Source organism: Salvelinus alpinus, chromosome 16 (assembly GCF_045679555.1).
Source record: "Salvelinus alpinus chromosome 16, SLU_Salpinus.1, whole genome shotgun sequence".
NCBI lineage: Eukaryota > Metazoa > Chordata > Actinopteri > Salmoniformes > Salmonidae > Salvelinus > Salvelinus alpinus.
Genome location: NC_092101.1, coordinates 19976106 through 19990880, shown reverse-complemented (window position 1 = coordinate 19990880; position 14775 = coordinate 19976106). Strand labels below are relative to the sequence as shown.

The following is a 14775-nucleotide window of genomic DNA, read 5'->3' as shown; positions in this document are numbered from 1 at the left end:
TCTTGGCCAATTTCAAGGAACAAGATATCATGCATAAAAAAAGTATTATGCACATTTCTGGTCTTTTTCCCACTAATTTGTATTTTGACCAATCACAGACCCTTTCACAGATCTTTTGCAGAGCTGATCTAATTGGTCAAAATACAAATTAGTGAAAGAAGATCAGAATTGGGCTGCCTGTCTGAACGCAGCGATAATGTACCTGTCAATCTCATTTCCCAGAAAAGTAGTCCCTCTCACATGCTACTACTTGCTTCTGTTGTCAAATGTATTCATTTATTGAGCCACCTTTTAAATATCATTTTTTAATTCACAAAATAACCCTTCTATATTCTTATTGCCAAAAAATGAACAGAATATTTACATTAAACAGTAAAGTCATAAGCAAGATGGCTGCATTACTGCGCGAAATAGTGGCATCCTGGTAAAATGACGCAAACCATAGTTTACGTTCAGTGAAGTAGTAATACGGTTCCCATCCACACGCTGTAGCGCCAGCTCCCGCCTGACTGTCTGCGTAAAGCTCGGTGAATCTCAAGTGGACCGAGAGGAACTGGTTCAGTAAAGTAAGTAGCTACATTCATAAAATACTCGCTATTAGTTTTAAAACGTTATTAGCGTCTTTAGTGAACGTGCACATATGATTTCTTTCGTAGCGTTCTCTTTTGTTGTTGTTCCTTGACTCGGGCTGTGATTGCCTGGCGCTTTCCTTCCTGTGTCTTGGGGTTCGGCTCTCGGACATGTCTCTGTTAGACAAATCTGCATGCGTCAGGAGAAAGGAGACTATAGGGGAAATGGAGTACTATAGTAGGTATGCGTTTTGTTTACCGTTTAGCATTATGCTCAGGTTGGATACAGTTCGATGGCTTTAATGCTTTACCAATTTGTTAAAAAATATATAAAAAATCATTCACACTGGCCCCCTTGCCCTGTCGCTCTCTCTTTTCTTCCTCTCGTCTGCAATGCCGTTTGTTTCTGGACTTGAAGCAACATGAACAGAGGACACCTGGGCTGTTTTAAAGACAATCACCTTTATGCAGTATCTAGGTATGTGTGTCTCTGTGTGTACACACGTAGAGACGTTACCCTCTCTTTCCCTGCGGGAAACAATGCGCCCAGTGTGTCTCTGCAGCACAGCTGGACACAACTGTGTGTTGAGGCGAGGAGCAACTTTGCTCCGCCACGCTAGACCTGGACCGGCGGCGCAGCTCTACTATTAATTGACGCCTTAATTCAAACACATGACTTGTGTCGAGATCTACGGCTCCTCTGAGTGCTCGAGATGCTTGTCTGTATGTCTATGGCTACCTGACAGTGTCACTGCTCCATGAGCCCACAGGCGATCATATCGAGACACATACAGCTCAATATTCTCTGGCCACTGATGTGCTTTAGTGATGTGTCTTCAGCAACCATAGTATTGGGCAACGTAGTATTGAGCAATTTTGGATAATTTTTAGTGTTTACGTTACGTCGCCATAAGGACCTAGACTTCTGTTTGACAATAATATAACAGCTTACTGATTTGCTGGTTAGTCGCTGGACGCTATCCCCTGCTGCTGGTCCACTGCAATAATTGGACCGATGCACATGCATTAACATGGGTGTATTTGCTTTATTGCTTAGCCACTATATTCTGCTATCAGCTTGTACATTGGCTAATATAGTCCTGCACTGTTGTGGTTAGATGACCATGCAATCTACGTTTGTCTGGCTTTATCTGTATGCCTGCATCTGCAGTCCTCATCCGTGAATGCGATGTGTATGATTCGCCGCTCGCATATGGCTTTTGTTCCGGCGGCAGAAAAATACAGTGCACAGCTTGCTCTGAAGTCAGCGTCTCCCTCCAGGCAGAGAGAGAGATCTATTATTAGCTGTCCTGTACTCGCTCATCTGCCCATCTCTCTGCCTCTCAATTTGTGCTCTCGCTCACTACATCCCCTCCCTGGCCACTGTCTGAATCTCAGGTGGTGATTTTCGCCTGTCTTTGGCGGAGGTGGAGTGCAACCCTAATTAGGGTTGATATGATGCAATGTTAACGTGACATCACTTTAGCGGCCGGTCCTTGCTGTTCTGCCGCCCTAGGCAAGACCAAAAAATGCAGTCCTACAAAACTAGAATAGTCCCAGTATGCAAAATGACGTGTAAAATATGCAGTGTCGATTTTAGCATGTAAATCTTGGTGGGGCAAACTCAATAATTTGTTATGTTCATGCATGCCAGCAAGCCACAACACTAAACAATACATGAATTTCACTGTAACAGTGACAAACTGTGCCCACAAACAGTTGGGACAGCTTTATGTATGCCCTAACAGCAGAGCTTTATTTTCAGCACCATGGAGTGAATTCTTACTGTGGCTACACCTGGCTATCAGTAGCTGATATAGCTACTTTCTTAAACAAATATGGTTTCTACTGACAATTGAGTTGTACAAACTATGGCATAAGGGGACGACGAGCGGATAAGAGGTCATCCGTAATTTCGATTAAGACATTCTTAAGTGAGCTAGGACAGACATAGTATATATAACTATTTGTTCAGCACTTTTGAAATGTACAGTGACATTCAGAACATGTGCCATTCTTAGAGTATTCTCCATGTACACCAAGTCAGAACCGTAGCATAAATAAAGGGGGCATATAAGCAGACAGCGAAAGCTCTTACAATATTCTGTGATTACATTTCTCTAAAACAGGCTATAGGCTACATGTGTGTTGGCTATACACCAACACTTCAGCGAGCATGCCTTTCTAATCGACCTGTCCTGGGTATCCTGGAAGAATATTGACCTCATTCTGTCAGTAGATGCCTGGTTATTCTATAAAAGTGCTTTCCTCACCATCTTAAATAAGCATGCCCCATTCAAAAAATGTAGAACTAAGAACAGATATAGCCCTTGGTTCATTCCAGACCTGACTGCCCTTGACCAGCACAAACATCCTGTGGCGTACTGCATTAGCATCGTATAGCCCCCGCAATATGCAACTTTTCAGGGAAGTTAGGAACCAATATACACAGGCAGTTAGGAAAGCAAAGGCTATCTTTTTTCAAACAGAAATTTGCATCCTGTAGCACAAACTCCAAAAAGTTCTGGGACACAAGTCCATGGAGAATAAGAGCACCTCCTCCCAGCTGCCCACTGCACTGAGGCAAGGAAACACTGTCACCACCGATCAAGCTACAATAATCGAGAATTTCAGTAAGTATTTTTCTACGGCTGGCCATGCTTTCCACCTGGCTACCCCTACCCCGGTCAACAGCTCTGCACCCCCCACAGCAACTTGCCCAAGCCTCCCCCATTTCTCCTTCGCCCAAATCCAGATAGCTGATGTTCTGAAAGAGCTGCAAAATCTGGACCCCTACAAATCAGCTGGGCTAGACAATCTGGACCCTCTCTTTCTAAAATTATCCGCTACAATTGTTGCAACCCCTATTACTAGCCTGTTCAATCTCTCTTTCGTATCGTCTGAGATCCCTAAAGATTGGAAAGCTGCTGCGGTCATCCCCCTCTCCAAAGGGGGTGACACTCTAGACCCAAACTGTTACAGACCTATATCTATCCTACCCTGCCTTTCTAAAGTCTTTGAAAGCCAAGTTAACAAACAGATCACCGACCATTTTGAATCCCACCGTACGTTCTCCACTATGCAATCTGATTATCAAGCTGGTCGTGGGTGTACCTCAGCCACGCTCAAGGTCCTAAACGATATCATAACCGCCATCGAGTAAAAGACAATACTGTACAATCCCCGCATTCTTATCGGCAGACTCAACAGCCTTGGTTTCTCTAATGACTGCCTCGCCTGGTTCACTAACTACTTCTCAGATAGAGTTCAGTGTGTCAAATCGGAGGGTCTGTTGTCCGGACCTCTGGCAGTCTCTATGGGGGTGCCACAGGGTTCAATTCTCGGGCCGACTCTTTTCTCTGTATACATCAATGTCGCTCTTGCTGCTGGTGATTCTCTGATCCACTTCTATGCAGATGACACCATTCTGTATACATCTGGCCCGTCTTTGGACACTGTGATAACAAACCTCCAGACGAGCTTCAATGCCATACAACACTCCTTTCATGGCCTCCAACGGCTCTTAAATGCAAGCAAAACTAAATGCATGCTGTTCAACCGATCGCTGCCCCCCCGCCTGCCCGTCTAGCAGCACTACTCTGGCGGTTCTGAATTAGAATATGTGGACAACTATAAATACCTAGGTGTCTGGTTAGACTGTAAACTCTCCTTCCAGACTCGCATTAAGCATCTCCAATCCTAAATTAAATCTAGAATCGGCTTCCTATTTCACAACAAAGCATCCTTCACTCATGCTGCCAAACATACCCTCGTAAAACTGACTATCCTACTGATCCTTGACTTCGGCGATGTCATTTACAAAAGCCTCAAACTCTACTCAGCAAATTGGAAGCAGTCTATCACAGTGCCATCCGTTTTGTCATCAAAGCCCCATATACTACCCACCATTGCGACCTGTATGCTCTCGTTGGCTGGCCCTTGCTTCATATTCGTCGTCAGACCCACTGGCTCCAGGTCATCTATACGTCTTTGCTAGGTAAAGCCCTGCCTTATCTCAGCTCACTGGTCACCATAGCAGCACCCACTCGTAGCACGCGCTCCAGCAGGTATATTTCACTGGTCATCCCCTAAGCCAACTCCTTCTTTGGCTGCATTTCCTTCCAGTTCTCTGCTGCCAATGACTGGAACGAATTGCAAAAATCACTGAAGCTGGAGACTCATATTTCCCTCACTAACTTTAAGCATCAGCTGTCAGAGCAGCTTATCGATCATTGCATCTGTACATAGCCCATCTGTAAATAGCCCACCCAACTACCTCATCCCCATATTGTTATTTGTTTTTCTCCTTTGCACCCCAGCATCTCTACTTGCACATTCATCTTCGGCACATCTATCACTCCAGTGTTTAATTGCTAAATTGTAATTATTTTGCCACTATGGCCTATTTATTGCCTTACCTCCCTAATCTTACTACATTTGCACACACTGTATATAGACTTTTCTATTGTGTTATTGACTGTACGTTTGTTTATTCCATGTGTAACTCTGTGTTGTTGTTTGTGTCGCACTGCTTTGCTTTATCTTGGCCAGGTCGCAGTTGTAAATGAGAACTTGTTCTCAACTAGCCTACCTGGTGAAATAAAAATAAAATACATATTTCCCTGGCATATTACATCATTAATGCAGCTGCTTACAATACATTTTTGGACTCACCTTGTTGTGCTGTCCTCACTTGAACAGGAAGGTGGTGTGGTGGTCCTTCTTGTTGGCAAATTTTGTCACCAAACTTTATCAAAGTCTGTCATTCTCTGGATTTATAGTGCTTTCAAGACAACTGGAAACTCAGGAAAAAAACAAGGTTGAATCATGACGTCGGTGATCTTCAAGTCAGTCAGAGCTCTGGAAAGAGGCCCGAGTTCCTGAATTTTCCCAGTCGGAGCTCGTTTATTTTTTGTTTCTAGTTGTCTTGAACTCACTAGAGTCTGAGATTTCCGAGTTTAGTTGTTTTGAACACGGCAGCATGGCCAATGTATTCAACCTTTTCTGGCCCATGGTGTTGAGAGTTTATCCTTTTAAGCTTGTAAAAGAGACGCTTAAACCCAGACTTAAACCACACACCCACTCCAATGAATAGCAGGCTAGTGATTGCTTTGCAATGCTTGCAGTTAGTCACTGATTCCTTCTAAACCACTCATTGTTGAATTTGCGGTTACCAACTTGTTATTTAATGTTTATGTCCAATGGCCGATGAGCACCGATACGTTTTATCTGTAATTTCTCTTCGATTGAAAAGGGTTTGCCAGTATATTGTCAACTTTATTCATTATGATGACTAAGATTTTGAAAGTATGAGGTTGACATGATCAGTCCAATCAAAGCTACTGTAGATATAACATGATTTGAAATCATTGTATCTGTGGCCAATGACCGTGAACCTTCTTTGATGTACACTTCTAATGTAACTTTATGGCAGCACCCAAGGAGCTTGAATTTTTTTTAGCTCTGCCCCTAGATTTCGAGCCCAACCACTAACGGATCAAATGGCCTAACCTAAATGGCGATCTCTCCCCCTAGATTTTGCGGTGGCGTAGGGTCCCCATAAGTGACAGAATACTGAGCCAATCACGGCGCAACTAGAGAACATTACCAACCCCTACACTCCGTATTTTCCACTTGCTGCCCCATCCCCACAGAAAGCAATGAGCCAGGCTGAAACACCTGCATTTTGGAGCTGCCTTACTCAAGAAAGCAGAAAAGAGACCATGTTTGTATGTAACTTTATTAACTCAAAGATTTGTGTTTTAAATTGTTTGCAAACTGTTATATGACACGTATTAATGCCAAAATAATATTTAAAATATATTATTTAATTTTTTTGCTAAACATGAATGACGTGTCGCCACAGACAAAATGTATTTTCCAGACATTGAAGTTCAATTTAGGCTCTGAATAAAAGGTGAAAATACATATTTTCCAGGATGTTGAAAAGGCGTATTTTCTGGACGTTGAAAATATGTATTTTCCAGAATATGTATTTTCCAGATGTTGACATCAGGTCCATTTTCAGTTCTGAATGAAAGTTGATTTTTATTTATTTATAGATGCCTATGTTTGGACCAAATCAAGGCCTGTCCAGACCGGACCAAAAACCAATGTCCGTGGATGTGGAAATCAAGGCCGATCTGGACCGCACACACAAAATATGCATTTTTCAATGTCTTGGAAAATGTGTATTTTAAACGTATGGAAAATGTGTCTTCACCTTTCATTCAGAACCTAAATTGAACCTAACTTCAATGTCTGGAAAATACTTATTTTACACGTCTTTTCAATGTCATTTTGCTTACTGGGACTATTGTAGTTTTGCAGGGCCCGTTTTTGGGGTCTTGCTAGGGTATGCTGCAATGGAATTTTATGAAGGCCCATCCATGTAGTAGGTCCACCCTTTGTAAAACAGGCTGTTGAATTAATTTTATTAGTCCTGATTCCTGTGACTATTCAGTTTGGCTATTTTAAGCTCTGAATATCAGCTACCCAACTTTATCAGGAGTTATCTTGAGCCTATTTGCAATGTTTACACAGCGGGAAATGCAGAAGTATTTAATTTTTCGCTATTATCAGCTTGTCAAACTTGAAAGCACTGATCATGACAATTGAGTGAAACTCCCGGACAACAGTTGTGATTGTCCATTTTAGTTTGACCTGTCCTGTTTTTAGGATATGTTTGTTAACTTGACAAAGCATTTTTTATTTAATTGGGCACCATTTATGTTCGGCTATTTGATTGGAGAAACCTGCATGATGTAAAAAGTGTCCATCTCATTGCGTTGTCGTACATTTATCTCTAGCCTGTAGGCTACAGAAAAGGCCACATACTCTTTCTACCATAACCTATATCTGCGACATGATTTATGTTTATTTTTTGCCGGAACGTTGGTGGAGCGCAGCAGCAACGTCTCCAACAGCATCCTGGAGAGGAGTGCTGGGAATGGATAAGCAAAATATTTTGCACCCCTGCTTTTGACAAAGTGGGCACTGTTTATCACCGGGCGGCATCAGTGCTCACCGATAAGCCCATATGCCACTGGTCGTCATCCGTTGAGGAAACTCTTCCTTTGAAGTCAATGAAAGCTGCTTCACGTCCAGCGTCAAAGAATCGCGAGGTTCAATTCTTGATGGCTGACGCTCACATTGATTCTATCTTGTGAATTGAAATAATGAAATCAAGTTGATTTTGGTTGCATATGGCCTCGATTATACACCACTGGTTATTTTACTAAGATTTATGAAGTCAATAAGCTACTACTAGCTAGCTAGCCAGCTACATTGACTAGCTAGGTTCACATTGTAAACAAAATAAACTTTATTAATTGGAGAATAATTTAGTACAACCACTAGCAAAAATATGAGTATTTGTGGAAAACTGGACCAAAGCTATTGTACTTGCGCATAATCGATGAATGTGGTACATACAGTAGAGCACTGTTATTATTGGGGTTCTGTGTGTCCTGACTGCATGTGTGTTAGTACCTCTGCACATGCTATTTGTGGTAGTCGGTCATTGGCATTGCCGAGTGACATTAGGTTTCAAGTTAGGTGTATTGCAGTGCAGAAAGCACTAGGCCAGCACAACCAGATCCCTCTAGGTACTGTCTCACAAAGCTCAGGCACTGCATGATGCACATTGCTGTGTGTGTGTTTGTCTCTCCCCCCACTCTGAGTCGGTGTGTACATAGTGTGTATAGAGTCCAGTGGTACATGGGGCAGGCCAGGGTATGTTTCTTCCTTTTGGACAGAGGTAGGCTTGGGCAACACCCCGGTATAAACAGTATATATCAAAATAGTTGGTATGATTTTTGCCTTGCGGGGGCTGCTGTGGTGCGTGCCAAGCTGCTGCTTATAACTTAAACTTAACTTATAGTAACTAAGAAATCTAAGATGTGTCAAATTAATTATATCCAGCTCAGGGATATGCATTTGGTTTGCTAAGTGGCTGGATGTGAAGATCAAGCTTCGTGGTTACAGCAGATGCATTCAATCCCCTTCTGGATCAAGATCCAGGTATTTTATTTATTGCGCCCCTTGTGTGCACATTCGGTAATACCGTATACCCTGGTATGGTACAGAGACGGTATGACGGTATGGACATCTGGATGTCGCCCAACCCTAGGCAGAGGGACTTTGCACATATTGCTTGTTGCTGTAGCAAGAGACCAAATCACATTTTATTCGTCACATGCGCCGAATACAACAGGTGTAGACTTTACCGTGAAATGCTTATTAACCAACATTGCAGTTTTAAGAAAAATAAGAGTTAAGAAAATATAAACTAAAGTAAGGAAATGAAAAAACAAAAAGCGTAACAATAACGAGGCTATATACCGAGTCAATGTTCAGGTTAGTTGAGGTAATATGTACACCAGCAGTGCAGAGTGGTGCTGGAGCCTGGAGGCGTTGCAGAACAGGGCCCCCAGAACAGAAAATAGGTGTTGCTCTGTTGCAGGCCAGAACCTGGACCACACGCTATATATGGATCTCAGAGTATAAGTAGATAGGACACTGGAGAGAGCCTACTCGTTTGCAGTGCAACAACACAAGATAGTGACATGATCTTCTCACAAAATGTTATTATAATTTGACAGGAAATATGCAACACCATTTTGAGACATGATTCTGCTTGTTTGCACCTATTTAAAGGTAGCCCATCTTCCAACTCTATTCTATTATTCAGGTTTTCCACCCCGCAAATTAAATAATAATTACCATACAGTCCCACCCTGGTCAGTCACACACAGGAAGCTGCTTCACTAATTATCCTACTGCAGAGACTCAATTAAATCCAGATTGAAATATACTGTATCTCAAATCAAATCAAATCAAATCAAATTTTATTAGTCACATACACATGGTTAGCAGATGTTAATGCGAGTGTAGCGAAATGCTTGTGCTTCTAGTTCCGACAATGCAGTGGTAATGATTTCTAATGAAAATTCATGGCCATACTGTATTTGTCCGCCCAGACTTGTCAGAGGGATTCGGACGGATCTGGAGCAGCTGAGTGAAAGAGAACAACAGGAGGGGTTGACCTGAGCTCTGCTGTTTGTTGATCTGGGAGGGCATGTCTGGGAGGGAGCTGGGAGCCACTCTAGAGAAGGTGATAACATGGTAAATGAGTTAAGACACTACTGTACCAGGACAGTGATACAGTCTGATACACAGGCCAGGCCACTGTGATAATAAGTCCATAAATAGGGTCAGGAGTGTAACCCTGACCACATGACATGAGAGAAATCTCTGGTCCTACTGTAAAACTCCTGGCCCTAATCCTCAAAACTGCCCCGTGGGAACACTGGGGCTCGCATTCATTCTGTGGCTTATAAACTAAATAAAACATCACACAACAGATTACACACTAGTCTACCACAACATATCTACAATCCAGAATCCATAATACAGCAGTATAACAATGTTAGTGTACCTGTGTGTAGAGTGTATGCTAGCATGCGTGTGTGTGCCTCTCTTCACAGTCCTCGCTGTTCCATAAGGTGTAGTTTTATCCACTTGTTTTGTTCTTCACATTTTACTGGTTGCATGAGTTACTTGATGTGGAATATAGTTCCATGTAGCTATGGCTCTATGTAGTACTGTGCGCCTCCCATAGTCTGTTTGGGACTTGTGGACTGTGAAGAGACCTCTGGTGGCATGTCTTGTGGGGTATGCATGGGTGTCCGAGTTGCGTGCTAGTCGTTTGAACAGAAAGCTCAGTTCTTTCAACATGTCAGTACCTCTCACAAAGACAGGTAGTGATGCAGACAATCTCTCCTCAACTTTGAGCTTAGAGCGATTGAGATGCATGTTATTGAAGTTAACTCTCTCGTGTACATTTAAGGCCTAGCTGTGCTGCTCTGTTCTGGGCCAACTATAATTTGCCTATGTCCCTGTTTGTGGCACTGGACCATATGACTGGGCAGTAGTTCAGGTGGGACAAAACTAATTTGTTTTGTTGATAACAATGTCAAGGAAGCAGAGCAGCGCTTTATTATGGACAGACCTCTCCCCATCTTCGCTACTGTTGCATCAATATGTTTTGACCATGACAGTTTTACAATACAGGGATGTACCAAGCAGTTTAGTCTCCTCAACTTGCTCAATTTCCACATTATTCATTACAATATATATTTTTTGAGGTTTAGTGGATGATTTGTCCCAAATAAAATGCTTTTATTTTTTAAACTAGTCCTAAATATTTCATTTCTTGCCACCGATTCTAAAACTGACTGCAGCTCTTCTGTTGCAGTGATTTCACTTGCTGTGGTAGCTGACGTGTATAGTGTTTCAGCATATATAGACACACAGGCCTAACTCAGTGCCGGTGGCAGGACATTAGTAAAGATTGACAAAAGTAAGGGGCCTAGCCAGGGTCCGACAGAAGGGTCTGTGTTGATTCTGGTGGCTCCCCGTTAGCGCAGAGAAAACCCCTCTGTTGGTCGGGGACCCGTGGCGGGTTGCATGTCGTCTATCTATTATCCCAGGCATACGGGAGCGTTTGCCACTCACGACGGCAGACAAGAGAGCTGTGTGTTTGGCCCCTGAAAGGTGGAATTTTGATGGCTAGGGGTTTATATCCTCGACCATGATTACGACGATACAGTTGGCGCGTGTGTTCTACGAGAGGGTTGTATATGTCTAAGTCGCGTGCGTTTGAGGGTTGGTTTATCCTTTTCAGAGTAGACATTTTGTTGTTGCTTTAGCTTTTCCAACAGGGCCTTTCTTTTTCCAAATTGCAGATTTATATGGCTGCCATCTCGGCATGTCCTGATTGACGGCTCTACTCCCGTGGCAGAGCGCGAGTACACAGTTTCCAGGTTATTGCTGGAACCTATGGGTTTATGCCTTGGGCTGCCGTGGACAATAGACTCTGATCAATGCTATGCAGAACGTGTGTACGCCTTTACCAAGTCACGACCAGATGTCCAGTTGTTTTGGACTTGCGGTTCCTTGTCCGAGTTCTGACATTTCAGGCTCGCAAGGTAAGTGTTGTTCTTGGATCCATGGGGTCTCTGGACTTGGGCTGCAGTGGCAGCGGGTCAGTGTGCATAGTCAAGTTGCAGCAGGTTCTGGCTCCCTGTATGGTGCTCTGACAGTTCAAGCGTCATGAGGCTCTGACCCTATTCTGGAGCCTGTGGAACATGTGTGCTTGGGCTGCCGTGGGCCTCCTATTTTGGGACCCTCTTAGCCGTCTTGCAGCATGATTGTATGTCCCCATAGTATGTTACAGAGTAACCGACTAAAAGGGAACGTACAGTTGTGAATATAACTACTGTTCCCTGAAGGAGGGAACGCGGTATGACATTTTTAGGACCGCGCCGTCAGGGGTTTGAGCTCGTTCAGGTGAATATGATCGGTCGTTGACTCTCTATAGTGTGTCCGGAACCAAATTCACCATTCCGTTTCTGTTCACAGGGTTCACTCAAACCATTGTTTTAAGCTTTGTTTTACTATTGGCAGTTACAGCTGATTTTGGGATTGCTTATCGATTTGCTCTCCTTAAATATGTCATCTGATTTTAGTAGTTTCAATCTCTGAATTGTTTCATCTAACTTTTCGCCGCCAGTTCCTGATATCAGGACATAGAAACTACAATCTTGTTTTGTTGTATAGTCATGACTGGTTCGAGACTGATATCATTGCTACTTAAAGCGGATCCAAGTTCAGTTTTAAGATCCACCGGCGTCATTGGCTGGACATTTCTGACTGGTCTTGGAACTGTGACAATGGGCAGCATCTCCCCTCTTGGCTCAATGGGATATGTAGTGATTTTGCCAACAGAGCCAGATATGTACACACTCTTGGCTCAATGGGATATGTAGTGATTTTGCCAACAGAGCCAGATATGTACACACTCTTGGCTCAATGGGATATGTAGTGATTTTGCCAACAGAGCCAGATATGTACACACTCTTGGCTCAATGGGATATGTAGTGATTTTGCCAACAGAGCCAGATATGTACACACTCTTGTACCCATAACCTCTTTTCAACTGACTATCATATTTGTTGATTTAAATCAGACTTTATTAATATGAGTAATCCAGGAATGTCACGAGTTAATTGACATGAAAACTTGCGAGGAAAACAAACAACTGTACAGATCGCAATGGTAAAATGATTTCCTGACATTACGAGTCAGCGGAGCTAGTCCTCCTCGCCAATCTGGACCTCGTTCCTTTAACTGTACGTTTTCCCTTTTCTGAACCTCTCTCTTATGAAACTGTCCATGTTTCCTCTAGCTCCTCAGGGCTGCGACTGAACACAAGGGCAAATGAATCTGAACTTTAACTCAACATTAGATTTCAATGACTCTTCTGATTAACGAGGTTATTAACAGTGGCCTCTGAGCTCTGGTCATTCACTCCTCTCTCTCTCTCTCTCTCTCTTCCTTCTCTCCCCCTCTCGCTGTCATGCCCTAAGCCACAGAGCAGACGGCACAGGAAATACATTGAGCCATGCAGCCATCTCATTTTCAATTTGGCTGGTTTTATTGGCCTGACAAAAGAAATACTCCTGTCCTGGTGCTAACGTGTATGCAACAATATGTCTTGAATCTTTTCCTTTTCCTTTCTGTATCTGCCTGACTGACAGTCTCTCTCTCTCTCTCTCTCTCTCTCTCTCTCTCTCTCTCTCTCTCTCTCTCTCTCTCTCTCTCTCTCTCTCTCTCTCTCTCTCTCTCTCTCTCTCTCTCTCTCTCTCTCTCTCTCTCTCGGTGCATGCTGGGTGTTTTTGGAGTCTGAGTGTTTGGTGTGGAAAGCTCTATCCTAACTAACTTTCTTGATTCTTTTCTTTACATGTTATTTTCTATGGTGGAGGGTTAATGCAATATTTGTTTTTGGCGGTATCCAAAGTTTTTTTTTCAAAGTTAGGGTGGAAGAGGACAGAGTAACTTTCCTGGGGGTTGGAAGGTGTAGTGTGCGCAATGGCTTCTCAGCCTAGCGCGGATTGTCACATGACAGTTCTCCCAAACAGAGGAGCCGTTATTTGTACATCGTCCTCCCTCCCCCACAGCCACTTCTTCTCGTGCCCACTACAATGGAGAGAGAATGAGAAGAGGTGCTCCAAGCAGAACATGAGAATGGAGACGTGCACAAAGAACAATAACACCACACTCAGAAGAGGTATTATTTTTCTGAGGGTGTACGAGGTTACGAGCGCGTGTGTGTGTGTTGGCACAGCTTGCCGGCTTGTCAGGCTGATGTAGTGTTTAAACTGGGACAAGGGAAAGCGGTGCGGTACATGGGTTTGCTGTTGGCTAGTGTAAATATTATGGTGATTTGGCTCAGGAGTTGTCCTTTTGTGTCAGAGAGAGACAGAACGCAGGGTTTCTTACTTTCAGCCCTGGTACCACTGCTGACTTTGTCCCTGTCACTGTCATCATGGCTGACGATAGGCCTCAGAGACCGGGCCTTTAACCATACTCTGAGGCCCTCCGCTGTGCTCCAGGATAGGCGGGCCTGCCCAGCCAGTTTTTCAGGCTCTATGGTGGCTGAAAGCTCCTGGCACAGCTGTGCACTTGAGAAGGTTCAAGGTGTCTCTTTGAACATGGCATTTTACAACACACACACACACAGAGCGGTACTCTACCTGCAGGTCTATGAGTAGTGGAGCTGGGGGGTATGTGTACACACACAGAGCGGTACTCTACCTGCAGGTCTATGAGTAGTGGAGCTGAGGGGTATGTGTACACACACACAGAGCGGTACTCTACCTGCAGGTCTATGAGTAGTGGAGCTGGGGGGTATGTGTACATGCACAGAGCGGTACTCTACCTGCAGGTCTATGAGTAGTGGAGCTGAGGGGTATGTGTACACACACACAGAGCGGTACTCTACCTGCAGGTCTATGAGTAGTGGAGCTGAGGGGTATGTGTACACACACAGAGCGGTACTCTACCTGCAGGTCTATGAGTAGTGGAGCTGAGGGGTATGTGTACACACACACAGAGCGGTACTCTACCTGCAGGTCTATGAGTAGTGGAGCTGAGGGGTATGTGTACACACGCACAGAGCGGTACTCTACCTGCAGGTCTATGAGTAGTGGAGCTGAGGGGTATGTGTACACACACACAGAGCGGTACTCTACCTGCAGGTCTATGAGTAGTGGAGCTGGGGGGGTATGTGTACACACACAGAGCGGTACTCTACCTGCAGGTCTATGAGTAGTGGAGCTGAGGGGTGTGTGTACACACACAC

The 14775-nt window shown here is 43.9% G+C and overlaps 1 protein-coding gene across 2 annotated transcripts in view; it reads left to right on the top strand.

Moving 5' to 3' along the window:
- The first annotated feature begins 414 nt into the window (after positions 1 to 414).
- The window catches only part of LOC139541075 (uncharacterized protein C1orf21 homolog), a 31029-nt gene continuing 16668 nt past the window's right edge, over positions 415 to 14775 (top strand). Inside the window, exons 1-2 of one of the 2 annotated variants that reach the window (XM_071345279.1) lie at positions 415 to 566; positions 13540 to 13701. The gene's annotated coding sequence lies outside the window, so the exon portion shown is untranslated. The remainder of the gene's footprint in view (positions 567 to 13539; positions 13702 to 14775) is intronic. The other variant, XM_071345280.1, reaches the window with a different exon arrangement.